Below are 15,840 nucleotides of genomic sequence, written 5' to 3' on the forward strand. Positions count from 1 at the left end.
ACAGGGTGCATTCAGGGTTGGGGAAACATCCTCCCGGCACAGTTCCCACAAGCGACCTCAGTGCCTCATTCCCCTGCAGCCACCCAGCTTTGACTGCCCACCCCAGCACCCGACCCCTTCCCTGCCTTGGCCATGGCCCCCGTGAGGGTTTGCAGACAGCCCTGCTCTGGGGTCTGCCAGGGTGTGGGCATGTGTGAGCCCATGCATGTCTGGATGTTCCCCCAGTACGGACCCTGAGCCCAGCAAGAGGACGGAGCTGGTTCAATAGTGTGGGGGTTCCCCCCAAAACCTCCCTGTGACCTCCAAATTCATTTCCCACAGCCTTTTCAGCTCCACCCATAAATCTTCATCTTTGGGGTCTGCCTCCCAGTCACTGCTTATGGGGGAGGATGGGGATCAGGGGGGTGGGTTGGGGGCTACTTGGGGATGTGGGTTCTTTAGCAGGTGGAGGATGGGGGATATAGGGGCGATGGGATTTGGGGGGTTTTGGTGGGAGATTTGGAGAGGCCCTGTGGTAATTCTGGGCATCCCTGGGGCAGTTGGGTATCTGTTGGGGGTCCCTTGGGGCAGTTTGTGGGGTCCCTGGGGCGGTTTGGTGTAATCTGGGGCTCCCTGGAGATGTTGGGAGTCCCTGGGGAATTTGGGGTGTCCTGGGGCAGTTTTGGGGTCCTGGGGCAGTTTGGGGGTGTCCTTGGGTGTAATCTGGGGGTCCCTGATGTGGTTTCCTGGTCACTGGGGGTATTTTCAGGGTCGTTGGGGCAATTGTGGTGTCTGTGGGGTGGTTAGGGGCTCCTGGGCCAGTTTGTGTGTCCCTGGGGTTAGTTTGAGGGGCCTAGGGGTAGTTTTGTGGGCCCCTGGCCTAATGTGGGGTCCCTGGAAGCAATTTAACAAATCTTTGGGACAGTTTGGTGGTCCCTGGGGTAGTTTTGGGGGTCCCTGAAGGTAGTTCAATGGGCTTTAGGGGCAGTTTTGTGGTCCTTGGGGCAGTTTTGGGGTCCCTGGGTCTAATTTGGGATCCTTGTGGGCAGTTCAGGTGACCGTAGGGATGTTGGAGGTCCTTGGGTGTAATTTGGGGAATCCCTGAGGAAGTTGGGTATCCCTTGGGGAATTTGGGGGGTCCCAGAGGCACTTTTGGAATCCCTGGGGTTAATTTTTGGGTTCCTGGTATAGTTTGAGAGGACCCTGGGGTACTTTTTGTTTCCCTGGGGCAGTTTTGGAGTCCCTGGGGCATTTTGGGGTTCCCTGGGGGTAATTTGGCATCCCCGGGGGTAATTTGGTGGTACCTGGGGCAGTTTGGTGGCTCCACAGAGCAACGTAGGGGGGTCCATGGGGGTGCTCCGCCCACCACCCCCGAGGGCCCCCCCAAACTCTCACCTGGCAGCACTGCTGCCAGGGGGGGTCCCCAAGTTCCTCCGCCTCCCCTGTGGGACAGGAGTGGGGGTAAATGGGGGGTATATACTGGGGCTATGTAAGGGGAGGTGTATATATGGGGATGGGAATATACGGAAACTATGGGTTTATATATGGAGAGTATATATATGGATAGTATAGGGGGGTATATATAGGGGGTATATATGGAGACTATATGTATATGGGGTTATATACAGGGGTGTATATGGGGTTATATACGGGGATATATATGGGGGTATATACAGAGGGTATATATGGGGATGGTTGTAAATGGGGTTATAAATGGGGGGGTTAAAAAAGGGGGTATAAATGGGTGGTATATATGGGGAGGGGTACATAGGAGGGACATACGGGGAGGTGTGTAAATGGGGATTTAAATGGGGGGGTTAAAAAGGGGGTTGTAAATCGGGTCAATAAATGGGCGGTACATATGGGAAGGGGTCTGTATGGGGAGGGGTGTATATGGGGAGGGGTGTATATGGAGGTATACACACAATATACAGGGAGAGGTATATATGGGGGTATACAGGAGGATATATATGGGGAGGGTAATAGATGGTGGGTATAAACAGGGGGTATATATGGGGAGGATAAACAGGGGCTGTAATTTGGGGGGTATAAATCGGGGTGATAAATGAGGGGGTTATAAACGGGGATGATAAATGAGGGTATAAAAATGGGGGGCAATAAACGGGGGGGCTATACACGGGGCTAGAAACATGGGGGTAGAAGTGGGGGACACCCCACCCTACCTGGCTGGGGAGGTCCCCCCCTGCAGGGGGGCGCTGATGGAGCTGCCAGGCCCAACATTTGATCTTGTGGCCACAGGCCTTCTTGCTGCTGGGGTTTTTCAGGCGGGGGCAATTAAACCGCAGGGTGAGTAAGCCCCCGGCAGTGGAACAGCCCATGGTCCTCTCTGGTGGGGGTACTGCAGAAATGAAGTGCTGAGGTAGGCCAGCAGCACCACCCCAACATGTCGGGAAGGGGCAGGGGAATGGGGAAGATGATCTCTGGTCTTTGAGGGACACCAAGGTCTTGAGGTTTGAGGGACGTCAAGGTCTTGGGGTTTGGGGAAGTCATTGATGGTCCCTAAAGGACAACAAGGTCTTGTGGTTTGGGGTTTGAGGAACACCAAGGTCTTGGGGTTCTCTGGTCCTTAAGGGACACCAGTGTTTTGGGGTTGGGGATGGTCGTCTCTGGTCTTTCATGTGTCTGATGTCATGTCTGAGTAGCTCTTAGGCCTGGAGTAGGCCCATGGCATGTGTAGGTGATTCTAATGTCACTGCTGCCTGAGGAGCTGGTAGGGCAGGAGCAGGGCTGTAGATTCTGTAGGTGGTTTTGAGGTCATTGGTGCCTGAATGGCCGATAGGCCAGGAGCAGGCCAATATCAGAGGTAGATGCTATGACATCCTCTGTGGCTGAGTAGCAGATAGGCCAGGGGCTGTGCATGAGCTTGTGATGTCACTGCTGCCTGAGGAGCTGGTAGGCCAGGAGCTGGCACATAGCTTCTGTAGGTGCTTCTGATGCCACCAAAACAATATTTTGACCACGCCCAAATACGGCTTTTTGGAAGAACCATCAGCAACAGAAGTCCATACACCGCACACACATGTGACACTGTAACTCATGCACACAGAGTGCCAGCAGCAGAAGGGTGTGAGGTCACCGACAGGATAACCCATGAGCACACAGCAGTGGCAGTGGTGACATCACCGATGGCACCCCATGGCTGTGGGGCTCGGTGCAGAGCGGCCGTGTGCTGTCACAAGGGCTTCACAGAGGAAGGAGCTGCCCGGCCCCGTGCCTGCGAGGCCGAAGGAGCAGCCCCTGCAGCCCTGGCTGGAGCAGTCGGGGTGGGGGTGGCTCGGGGACCCCGCAGGGATGTGCCTGGGCACGGCGCCAGGAGGAAACCACAGACTTCCTGCCTGGGCGCTGCGGGGGGAGCGTGGGGAGTGCTGCAAGGCCACGTGGGCTGTGGTTTGTGCACCTGCAGGCTGGAGCTCCCGATGCGCCCGCGGGGAATAACGGCCCCTCGGTGACACGCTGACAGTCAGGGATCTGTCTGAGCCTCTGGGCTGCACGTCTGCTGCCAGGGCAGGGACACGTCACAGCTCCGGCTCCTGCGAGGGACCTTCCACGGGGCTCTCCAGGGAAGGAAGGGTGAGCCAGCACTCCTGGGACGGGGCTCTGGCCTGGGCTAAGGCCCTTTCCCAGCTGCTGCTCCCAGCACAGCGGGGTCTGTAGCAGGGACAGGGGCTGTGTCCTTCCCTTCCTGACACAGCCTCCGGCGCAGCCCCAGCCCTGTGCTTCCCACAGCACGAGGGTGGCTGGACACTCTCACCTTGGGCTCTTGGCTGTGCCTGGCATAGGAGATGCTCAGTGCTCCTGGTTGAGAAAGCGGGGTTGAGGGGGTGAAAAATCCATTTACCCCCACACAAGCAGCCCTGTCCTGTGACAGCCCCCCACCACGGTGACGTGACACCTGTAGCAGAGCCGTCTGTCATATATGGTCATGAATGGCGCTGGAGAAGTTCATTGGAGGGCCGGGCTGTGTCGGAGGGGAGATAGCTCCCGATAATGTTGAAAAAGGCCCTGCTGCTTTGATTGGCTCGTCCTGTAGCTGGGCTGGCATCTGCAGAGATATATTGCCCTGCTGTTGTCATTGTCCCCAGGAGTCCCCAGGAGCCGTGGCAGGGAGTGTGGCAGAGCAGGGATGTGCTGGCAGGGCAGGAGGCTCAGGATGGGCACAGAGGGAGTCCTGTCCCCTCGGATGCTGGGGCTGCTCCTCTGGGTACAGCTGTGCAGCGGTAAGTGCCAGTTCCATTGTCCCCCAGCCCAGGCCCAGCGGGTAGCAGCATGGCCATCGGGATCTGTCCGGGAATGGGGTTTCTTTGCAGGTGCTACTGAGGTGAGGGCCAGAAGGTGCTCAAGTCCATGGAGCCTGTGCCTGCCTGTCTGGGTGGGGGAGAGCATGTCCTTTTCCAGGGCTCCGGTGTTTGGGGCAGCCTGTGCCTGGCTGGACGCAGAGACACCCTGTCCTGGGGTAGCCTTTGGGGACCCCCTGTTCCCCAGCACTGTGCCTCTGGGGCCGGTGGTGGCCTAGCTGGGGATGGCAGCAGGCAGAGATCCCCAGGGCACTGCCAACCTCTGGGGTACCCCAGAGGCTTTGTGTGCTGCTCACTGCCCCCTTGTTCCAGGGGACCCTGAGCCCATGAGGGCAGTTTGTGCCCCGCAGAGAGAAGGGGACGGGGGCATCTGCGTCGAGAGACATCCTTCCTGGCGGGCCTGTCCCAGTGCAGGGCTGGGCTGACACCAGGGACGAGGAGGGGATGTGGGTGTGGGGATCACTGGAATGGTCTCGGTGGGAACAGGGAAAGCCCTGGGGGTGGGGGTGGGTTTGGATGGTGGCAGGGCAGGTGGTTTGCATGGGAAGCTGCAGGGCTGTGTACACGGGGCTGTTCAGGGGGTGCTGGGCTGGGGAAGAGCGGGTGCCCTGTGCAGGGCTGGTCACAGTGTGCAGGTGTGCGTGGGCAGGGGGCAGGTGGCCGTTGGGGTGGGAGAAGGTGCCTTGTGCGGTGGGATGGCGAATGACCCAGCAGGGCCAGACCTGCACACCCCCAGCCTTGCACAGCCCGTGGGGATAGAAGGGATCCCCGCACCGCACTGGGGACAGCCTGGAGGGGAGAGGGCTCCCACCCTGGCACCTCTGACATGGCCTTGGCAAGGGGTTCCCCCAGACCTGCAGTGCTGCGGCTTGGAGCTCTCCTGAGCGGTGCCATGTTGGTGTTTGAAGGGGCTGCAGAGGTGAGGCTGGTGAACGGCGACAACGACTCTGCTGGGAGAGTGGAGGTGAAACATGAGGGCCAGTGGGGGACCGTGTGTGGTGACTACTGGAGCATGAACGACGCAGCAGTGGTTTGTAAGCAGCTGGACTGTGGGTCTGCTGTTGGAGCTCCTCAGCGCGGAGGCTTTGGGCCAGGATCTGGCCCCATTTGGCTGGATGATGTTGGCTGTAATGGCACCGAGTTGGCCCTGTCTGACTGCCCACATGCAGGATGGGCTGAACATAACTGTGGTCATGCTGAGGACGCTGGAGTGATTTGTTCAGGTAAGGGGACAGCCTGTTCTCCACCTTTGGGTCTGGGACAAGGGAAGGGACCTGGCTATAACCTCAGGGAGCAACAGGCTAATGTCACAGCAGGGCCCGGTGTGGCTGGTCGAACTGCTGAGCTGGGACTGTCATTGCTGATGTCCTCGGTCCCTGGGGAAAGCCCAGTGGGAACCTGCCCCAGGGTGCCCCTACCCTGCCTGGCCGCCAAGGTGGCTCAGATGAATCCCTCTGCCCTGCCCTGATATGTCTGTTGGTTCCCAACTTTCTCCTCCCTTTCACCCAAGACCCATCTGGCAGCAGTGAGGGCCAGGTCCCCCCATGCCAGAGGCGCCAAAAGTGACTCATGCAGCCACCCACAGCCTCGGGGATGGGCATGAGATGGATGAGGAATTTTGGGTTGTGCCCCCGGTAGACAAGCGTCCCTTGGCCCAAGCAAAGGTATTGCTTGGAGAGGAGTGCTGGGCTTGGGCAGAGGAACAGGCTGGCACGTGGCACCTCATTCCTCCCCCAGGGTCACCCCACAAGAGCGTGCCCAGGGGGACAAAAGCCCGTGCAGGAGTGCTGCCTCGCTGCCCGGCCTCTCGTGTCTGTCCCAGCCTCTGGCTGCCTTGCGCTTTTGGGTTTGCCAGCACTTTACTGGCTCTCCTCTGTACCTGCCCTTGCACTGGGAGCTCGTGTAAGCCCAGGGTTGCTCTTCTGTCCACTCCCCTGCCCTCTGACCGGATGTTGGCCATGGACATGTGTGCCCAGCAGTGCACTCTGGTCATGCCTGAAGACCTCTTTCCCGGCAGGTGCCAGAGCGGGAGGCTGGCACAGACACTGACCACAGGTACAGCCTGACTGTGCCTTTGCCCTGTGACATGTCTCATCTACCAGCAGCACCCCAACAGCCCAAGACCCCCCTGGCACGGTGTGCATTTTTGGTGGCACCAAGGAGTTCCTCACGCTGGGCCCTGAGCTTGGTGGGGCAGAGCAGGCTGCAGCAGCCAACAGTGTCTGGGACCATTTCCCCAGACTCCAAGTGCTCTGGCTGCTGCAGTGGCCAGGGACCAGAGCTGGGTAGCCCAAGGTCTCTGGGGCAGCAGCAGTTTGTCTGAGAGATTCCTGTGGCTGTGAGTTTGGAAGAGAAGCAAGCCCACAAGTGCTGTGCTGATTTCTGAAGGAGCAGCAGGGGGGGAACGATGTTTTTGTGCCATCAGCACCCCCTGAGAGCAGCTGGCATGGTCATGGGGCTTTTTGCCTTTGACCACCTTAGAGATCAGATGGGACATGATCAGGGGACTGCCAGAGGGTTCTGGGAACACTCAGGGGACCTTGTTAGCTCCAGGATCTGTCTGGCTGGTCAGAGGGAATAGCCCCTACTAAGGATGTACAGTGATACATGATGAGGACTCTGGGAAAACTGTTTGCATCTCACACTTTGATCCCAAAGTTGCCAACATGGTCTGCAGGCTCTGCTGTGGGTCTGCAAGAGACACATATCTTTAAGTGCTGTTATGGTGTAGAGAAGGGGTGCAGGGGGGCCTGGATGTGTTTGTGTCACCAACACTCCCCCAACAGCTTCCTCTGGGCTGTGCAAGGCGCCATTTGGTCATGGCTTGCTTGGAGGTGATGTGGGAACGTGGGCATTTAACTGCCAGAGAGCTCTCATTTGTTTTGTTTGTTCCAGGCTTTGTCCGGCTGGTAGAAGGGAAGAGCCACTGCTCAGGACGGGTGGAGATCCATGATGGGGACCAGTGGAAAACTGTCTGTGACTCCCACTTTGGTCCCAAAGCTGCTGACGTGGTCTGCAGGGAGCTGCAGTGTGGGGTGGCCCTGCCTGTAGCTGGGGCAGCTCACTTTGGAGAAAGGGTTGGTCCCATCTGGGATGGAGAGCTGCAGTGTGTGGGGAATGAATCCCTCCTCAACTCCTGCCCCAGGGGGTCCCACAAGGACCAGCCCTGCACCCATATGAGCAGCACAGCTGTCACCTGCACACGTAAGGACTCAGGGTGGGGTGTTGAACACCGGGGATGTGGTGGGGGTCGGGGAAGAGAGCAAGGTCTGTGCTGGGCTGGGCATGAGGACAGGAGGGCTGATGGGTTGTCTGCAGCATGAAAATAGTGCAGAGGGAGAAGAAAGGCATGCTGTGCCTCTGGCCTCTCCGCCAGCTTCTGAGGGTACAAGAGCACCAATCCACCCTCAGCCCTCCTCCTCTCTCCCCAGAGTACACAGGCGTCAGGCTGGTGAACAGCAGCACGGCGTGTGCAGGGAGGGTGGAGGTCCAGGTGCTGGGGACCTGGGGGACCCTCTGTGCCTCCCGCTGGGATCTCTCGGATGCTCATGTTCTCTGTCGTCAACTCAACTGCGGGTTTGCCGAGTCCCTTCCTGGAGGAGGGCATTTTGGGAGAGGACTCGGACCAGTCTGGAGAGACTCATTCCACTGTGATGGGACTGAAGTCAACCTGGGACAGTGCCCAGTGATCACCCTGGGGGCCTCACCGTGCTCCCATGGGAACAACGCCGCTGTCATTTGTTCAGGTGAGTGCTGGGAAAATGCTGCATTTGCCCCTTGTGTGTGACATGGCCACCCAAAGCAGGGGTCCCATGGCAGTACCAGGCTGAATTTCTCCCTGGAGAAAGCCTTGCTTCCCCAGAAGCCTTCTGGAGGGCTTTGCCTGCTCAGGCTGACCGCTCTGCTGTGGGAGAGCTGAGGACTGAATGAAGGCAGGCACCTGCCCTCAGGGCAGCGGCTTAGGCCCATGCGCCACTGCCAGGCCTGTGCTCCTGTGTTTCTCTCCTGTGGGATGAGCCCAGGACAGGGCTGCGGGGCTCTGCTCCATCCCTCTGGCTGCAGACAACCGCATGCCATCCCCACAGAGAGCCCTGCAGAGCCTCATCCCACCACCCAGGCAGGAGCTGCCTGGGTGCCCCCAGCAGCAGCAGAGCTGGGTGTGAGCTGGAGAGCAGGCACGGGCTTTGCCCTCTCCTCTTGTCAGCACAAGGCTCAGACTTGTCCTGTTTGGTTGGAAAAGTCCCCCTTGCCCTCCTCCCTGAAGGGTGCCATGCTCCCCAGTGCTGCCGATGGCTGTGGCATCTCTGCTCTCCCCAGGCTCAGCCGGCTTTGCATCCCTGCGGCTGGTGGGTGGAGGGAGCCGGTGCGACGGGCGAGTGGAGATCTTGCAGCGCGGGACGTGGGGCAGAGTCCTGGATGACCAGTGGGACGTGCAGGAGGCCAACGTGGTGTGCCGGCAGCTGCAGTGCGGACAGGCAGAGGCAGCCTACAACCCCCCAAAGCCTGAGCGAGGGACGGGCCCCGTAGGGCTGCGAGGGGTCCGGTGCACAGGGAATGAGACCAAGCTGACCCTCTGCAACACCTCCCTGCCCGAGAGGTCACTAGCGGAAGGGGTTGCAGAGGACGTGGGAGTCATTTGCTGGGGTGAGCAGTGCTTCATCGTCCCCCCAGATGATGGGGTGTGTGGGTAGCCATGCCCTGACAGCCACTGGGGTTTCTCCCCACTGCAGGGAGCCGGCGGGTCCGTCTGGTGAACGGGTCTGGGCGCTGTGCCGGGAGAGTGGAGATCTACTACCAGGGCAGCTGGGGGACCATCTGCGATGACGACTGGGACCTGGCTGATGCTGCTGTCGTTTGCCACCAGCTGGGCTGTGGAGGGGCGGTGGAGGCGGCCAGCTCTGCTCGGTTTGGGGAAGGCTCTGGGCAGATCTGGCTGGATGGCGTGACCTGCTCTGGGGACGAAGCTGCTCTCTGGGACTGCCCTGCCAGGCCCTGGGGGCAGCACGACTGCGGGCACAAAGAGGATGCGGGAGTCATCTGCTCAGGTCTGTGCTGGCAGCTGTGGTGGGAGTCTGGTTTGAGGGGAAGCCAGGACGTGGGGAGAGCCGGGCGTGGCCAAGGCTGTCCCTGGCTGCCTGTGAGACCCTGCCTGGGGCTGTCCTATGCACACCCATGCACGGGCACCCTCAGTCCCTCTGGGGGTCCCTGGGGAGCTCAGCCGTCCCCGAGTGCTAGCAGGAAGGGCAGGGGTGTCTGTGCATCAGGGACTTCTCTCTGCCCCCGGGTGCAAGGGGCACGTGCTGGCCCTGCCCCTGCCTGGCTGAGGGCTTGGGGAGTGCAGAGGTGTCCTGGCTCCCACAGCCCCACACCAGCCTCTTCCCCCTTCCTGCCTTTCCTCCCAGAGTTCCTGGCCCTCAGGCTGCAGAACAGCGACGGCTGCTCCGGACGCCTGCAGGTTTTCTACAACGGGACGTGGGGGAGCATTTGCTCCAACTCGATGACTCTCAGCACGGTGTCGCTGGCATGCAAGGAGCTGGGCTGCGGGGACGGAGGATCCCTGGAAAGACGCCTGCCCTATGGCAAGGTGTCTGGCCCTGCATGGCTGGATAATGTGCAGTGTGGGGAGAAAACCAGCTCCTTCTGGCAGTGTCCTTCCACTGCCTGGGACCCGCAGTCATGTGAAGACCTGCGAGATGAGATCCACATCACCTGCGATGGTAACTCTGAGCCACTCGGGCACAGTGTCACCCCAGCTCCTGCTCCCCTCTATGCACAGCCAAATGCAGAGGGGCTATTCCTTTCTATGTCAGACCCTTCTGCTGCCAGTGGCACAAACATGACCAAAGCCACACAAATCCAGCAGCAGTTTTCACCCAGGTTGCCAGCAGCACGTGGGGGAGGCAGAGGCATCTCCAGGGGAGGTCTCAGAAGAGTTCAGACAGGCTTCAGAAGAGCCTCCCCTCCATAGACACACTACTGCTGCTCTGTGAACCAGGGACCTTTAGGGGCTGAGCAATCAGGGTCCCCCCAGTCCTGCGCGTGTCCCCTGAATGACCGGGCTTCAGTTGCTGCCATGACCAAGATGGTACAGGGAGGCACAAGAAGAGCTCAGCCTCGCTCTCTTCTGCACCATCCCACACAGCAGCCCCTTCACTTCAGGGTTTCTTTCTTCAGGGGCACGCCCAGAAATGTCCCCGGAGCCATTGGCCCCATGCCCCAACTCCACGAGCTGCACAGGTATTGAGCTGCTCCTCTGTGTCCCCTTCTTGTGTGGCAGGGCTCTGCCTGCTGTCTCAGTGCCATGGGAGGTCTTTGCCTTCTCCAGACAGGGAGAAGATTCGTGCCGTGGGAGGCGAGGACGGGTGCTCGGGCAGAGTGGAGGTGTGGCACCGTGGCTCCTGGGGGACGGTGTGCGACGACTCCTGGGACATGCGGGATGCCGAGGTGGCGTGCAGGCAGCTGGGCTGTGGTCCTGCGGTGTCTGCCCTGAATGAGGCTGCATTTGGGATGGGGCAAGGCCCCATCTGGCTGGAGCAGGTGGAGTGCCGGGGGACGGAGCCATCCCTGCAGGACTGCTGGGCCCGGCCCGGGGATGGCGGTGCTTGCCGGCATAAGGAAGACGCTGCCGTGTGCTGCTAAGGTGAGCGGCAGGGCTGGGACCCCTTGCTGGAGTAATGGCAGGGACCTGGGGAAGGTGTTTTGTCAATTGGTCCTGGCATGGCCCCTGACCTCCCAAGAGCAAGAGCGTTCCTGCAGAGTGCAGGAGCCTGGTGCCAGGCAGGGAGCAGCCTGGGTGGAACTGGGTGTCCTCTGGGCAATGCCCGTGGGGTCCTAAAGCCCCAGGGTTCTCCCCTGGGCTGCCTGTCCCACCTGGGCTGTCTGCCGCCCAGAGCAGAGGCCCTGGGCCCTGGCCTGGCCTCCCTTTCTAGCACTACTGGAGGGGCAATTTGGGTGGGATGTGTGAGGGACATCTACAGACACACACGCGGTCTGTTGGGAAGGAGGCTCCCCGATACCTGCACACCCACCCTCTCAGCCCAGCTCTCCTTTTCCTCCTCTGCAGCTCCACGCAGGACAGCAGCCTCCACAACCCGACCAGGTAACTGGTCCTCTTGCCTGAGGCTGGGTATCCCTGGGGCCAGGCTGTGACCCGCAACTGGATGGAAGTGGCTCCTTACTGGGCTGTGAAACTCCCAGGAGGAGGCACTGGGGTGGTGGTGGTGGAGTTGGGGAGGGTTGGAATGTACTCAGCAGGGTGGAAGCTTGCCCATCAGTCCCCCCTGGGACCCTTCACCCCCTCCTGCCTTGTGTGATGGGCGTCAGGGCTGGTGCTGTCCCCTCCTCTCCCACGCCTGGTGCTGCCCCTTCCATGTTCTTGCCCATACAGGTCCCATGCGGGGCCGTTTCACCAGCAGCAGGAGACTCTCTGTGCCCGTCATCATCTGCATCATCCTGGGGGCCCTCCTATGCGTGCTCCTGGCCCTCCTGGCTGGGCAAGTGCTAAGGGCCAGGTCGGGACGCAGAGGTGGGTCCTTCCACAGCAGTCCCAGGGGGAGACGCCTCCTCCAAGGGCTGTGGGGTGCTGTGGGGTGTCAGTGAGGGGCACAGGCAGAGCTGGAGGGGATGAGACTGTGTGCTGCCACCTGTCCCATGCACCGCCCCATTGACTGCCTGGCCATGGGGCACCAGCAGCAAGGGTTAGAGAGAGCCCAGAGGCATGGGGGGCTAGCACTGGGGCAAGGAGAGAAATGGCAGACTGGGGACGGCCAAGGCTGGCAGTGCTCTGGGTAGTGCTGGAAGGGGTTCTGGGGCAACAGAGATGACAGCAGGCGTGTGGGGCAGTAGGGTCCATCTCCGAGGTGTCAGGTCCCCAGCCTGTCCCTCTGCCCAGCCCTCCCCACCCCATGGCAGGGCAGGGGCCCTGCTGTAGACCCCTGGGGCAGATAGGGAGCAGCTCCAGGTGGAGAGAAAACATGGGAGCTGCTCCAGGGTCAGACAAGGGGTGCATGTCCCAGGGGCTATAGGGGCATGAGCGCTGTCTCTGAAAGGATGATGCGAGGGTGATGCTGCCCCAGATGATCTCCACAGCAACGTTGCCCTCACTGGGGGTGCTGCAGCCCTGCCTGGACAGTGCAGTGGGGCTGTGCTGTCAGACCAGTCCTGGGCTGGCCCAAGCAAGAGGTCTGGGGAGCACAGTGGGATCCCATCACCCCTCTGCCTCTCCCTGGGCCAGCCCTGCCTCTGTCCCCAGGCTCCAGGAGAGCTCAGGAGCTCTTTCCCGAGGCCGTGTACGAGGAGATCGGTTACAGCCCAGTGTGGGAGAAGCAGGCGAGGTTTGGTCGCTCAGGTGGGTGTGGGTCCTCCCTGGAGGCACATCTGCAGGACACTTTCCCCTGGGCCCAACCCAGAGATGATCCCCTGAAGCCCCCCACACTATGGTCCCTGCAGCGCTGGGGCCGTGTTGTCTGTAGGGGAGCATCCAGGGTGTGGGTCCAGGAGAGGAGCTTTCTCCCGACCAGCTTTGCCCTTCCCAGCTGTACAGCCCCTCTCTTCCTGCCCCTGCACCCCATGTGACACCTGAGGAGTGAGGGAAGGGGCTGTCCTAGGGCAGCTCTGGGAGCACCTTTGAGACAATGTTTGTCCTGGGGGAGACGGATAAATTCCCCACCCTCCTCCTCATGCAGCCCCAGCTCTGTGAGTCCCCCTTCCCCAGCAGCGCTGACCATGAGACAGGTCAGTGGGGCTCGGTCAATACCACCTGCTGTGCATCTCTCCAGGCTCCTATGCAGAGGAGTCCCTGACCCAGCTGCAGCCCTACCCTGGGGACACCGAGGAGGAGGATGGTCTGAAATCAGCACCAGGTAATGGAGACAGGAAGGTGTTGGTCTCCCTGTAGACATGTGATGGACAGAGGAGTCATTGAGTGTCACCATGAGAGATGGGGAGGACATGGGGGTCTCCTGTGGTGCTGCCAACACCAGTGTCTCAACCCTGTGTTTCCATGTGCATCGACCTATCCTCTGCTCTGCAGGACATATCTTCTCACTGTCAGCAGCTCCCCTCTCCTTTCAGATGTTATTGTTGTGCCTGGAGGCAACCCAGCAGATGGCTATGATGATGCCAAGGAGGTTCCTGACTTAAGGGAGGGTGCTGCTCCTGAGCAGGGAGCTTGGGAAATGCCCAGGGTGCCAGAGGAGGGAGCAGGCTCCAGGGATGCATTTGGAGGTGAGAGGGAAAGATAGCGCTGCTGGTTCCTGGGGTGCCATCCCTGGTGCCACCCCTGTCGCTATGGTCCTGACACCCAAACCTCCTGGGGAGGGGGAACCTGCCGCGGGAGTTTTCCTTGGAGGGACTGTGGGTGGGAGAAGGAGCCGAATGTGGTGAGGAGCAGGGAGGAAGGTGATGTACAGACCCCATGGGCCAACTGCAATATCCTGAATTGCTGCTTGCAGGGGGCAGCCTGCGCTCCCGGAGAAGTGCTGGGGTCCCTGGAGCTGAAGGAGACACCTTGTCCCTGTCCCTGGGTAGCATGGGCTATGATGATGCTGAAGAGGTGTCTGTGGCACATCCCCATGAGGACACAAAGGCTGTGACACCGCAGCTTGGTGAGCAACAGTCCCTGAGCCCCAGGCCAGGAGAGCCCATCCCTGCTGTGCAGCTGGGTGCAGCCAGGAGGGAGGAGAGCTCTGTGCAGCTGGGAGAGCTGTGAGCACCAGGGAAACATCTCCCTTTACCACGGGCAGCAGAAACCGCCTGCAGTTTCCTCTATTTTTATTCCCGCTTTTACACTGTGCGTCCATATTTGTTCTTATTAAAAGTCTCTGAGGGCTTTGACCCAGAGCTGGGGCTTGCCTGCCCAGGTGTTGGGTCACCTCCCTGAGGCTGATGAGGGGGAGCAGAGAACGATGACACAGTGGTAGGCAAGGGGCACATCTCAGGGACAGCAGGCTCGGGGTCAGGCTGTGGGGCTGCGAGAGCCCATGGTCCCTGGGGAATAATCCTGCTGCTCACCCCAAAACACCCCAGCCATCCCCAGGGGGGATCATGGCCCACGGATTACCTCCCACAATGGTGAGGATGCAGCTCTGCTCCCCACTGCCCCAGCACAGGGTGCAGAGCCACTTTCTGGAACACACGGGGCTGAGATTCCCTCTCCTCATGCTCTGCCAGGAGCCCAGTCTCCATGGGCTGTTCCATGGGCTCCAGCCCGCACCTGCCTGAAGCTGGGGAGTCAGGGCAAAAGCACCCCTGGAGATGCTGGGGATTGAACCCAGGACCTCCCACATGCGAAGCAGGCGCTCTGCCACTGAGCTACATCCCCTTGACACCTGCCAGCAGGAGAGACACTCTCCTCCCGTGATGTGTCTATGACAAGCACAGTCCTGTTGTCCCCTGCGTGCCCAGGGAACCTCTGCAGAAAACAGCACTTGAACCCTTCTGAGATGGGGAAGCTGGGACTGCCTCTGTGCTGGGGCCTGATCCTGGCACAGGGCTGCACTGCAGAGTGCTGCCCCTTCAACGCCTCGGCAGGGCAATGGGGCAGAAGGAGGCTCTTGCTGCAGGTGCTGCTCCCACGCTCTGGCCCACTGCGGGATGGGTCGATGGAGAGGAGAAAACCCCTTCCCCTGAGCCTCCTCTGCCACCCAGGGCAACACCCCTCTGTGCCACATCTGTCCCCAACTCCACAGCAGGAGCAGTGCAACAGGGTGAGGGAAATGCCCTGCCTGCTGTGAGGTGCCCGCAGGCTCCGATGGCATTCCAGGGCATGCTGTGGAGGGGACGTGGTGGCAGAAATATTATACCCCTTCTCCAGGCACCAGGCCTCCCCCTGCAGCCCTCTGTTCCCGAGCATCCCTGGAGGTGACTTGAAGAGCAGGCTTCCATCTCCATGGGGCTGGGCATGGGGGTTGGGCTCAGGGATCTTCCCATTCCTTCAGCACTGATGACTGTCCTGGCAGCAAAGCAGTGCCCTGGGACAGCCCTGGCTGGGGTCTCTGTGGCAGGGTGGGTGAGTGTGTTCAGCTGGTAACTCAAAGGCTGATGCTTTGACCACATGCAGGGATGGTGTCCTCATGGTGGCACAGCTGGGACAATTGTGTTGCCCAATGCCATAGATTTTTCCCTCCTGAGCCCCTGCCTGGCATGGGGGTTTGGGGGAATCAAAAGCAGACCACAGTGCCTGTGAACTTCTGGAGTGGTTGAGTGGAGTTAAGGGGATGGACTGCTCACCTCTTCTGCTTTGCACACATGACCCCAAAACCCATCCTCAGCAATGACTCTCCCGTTCTTGCTCAAGAAAGGCCTAGAAGGACTCTTCTGGAGCAGTGATAATCCTGCAGGCACTACCCCTGCGGCCAAGCGTGTTCAAGCTTGTGCTAAAAGCTGACAAGACAGTAACTGTGCTTGGACAGACAGTCTCTCCCTCTCACCACCTCTCACTTGCGCTCAGTCACAACAAAAGCCAAACTCCTCTGCAGGTGCATCTCTAAGGAGACGGCTGTGAGGCAGCAGAACTGCACAGGGTTAGAACATGCATCTTCTTGTG

At 60.2% G+C, this 15,840-nt stretch overlaps 1 non-coding gene and 1 pseudogene across 1 annotated transcript; one reads left to right on the forward strand and one right to left on the reverse strand.

Annotated features, from left to right (window-relative positions):
• Positions 1-2,316: 2,316 nt before the first annotated feature.
• Positions 2,317-14,004, forward strand: LOC142403587 (scavenger receptor cysteine-rich domain-containing protein SCART1-like; annotated as a pseudogene).
• Positions 14,005-14,544: 540 nt separating this feature from the next.
• TRNAA-CGC (transfer RNA alanine (anticodon CGC)) lies at positions 14,545-14,616 on the reverse strand. Its single transcript has one exon. It is a non-coding gene; the product is annotated as a tRNA-Ala (tRNA).
• Between the last annotated feature and the right edge of the window lie 1,224 nt (positions 14,617-15,840).

This window comes from Mycteria americana, unplaced genomic scaffold, assembly GCF_035582795.1.
Source record: "Mycteria americana isolate JAX WOST 10 ecotype Jacksonville Zoo and Gardens unplaced genomic scaffold, USCA_MyAme_1.0 Scaffold_39, whole genome shotgun sequence".
Classification (NCBI taxonomy): domain Eukaryota; kingdom Metazoa; phylum Chordata; class Aves; order Ciconiiformes; family Ciconiidae; genus Mycteria; species Mycteria americana.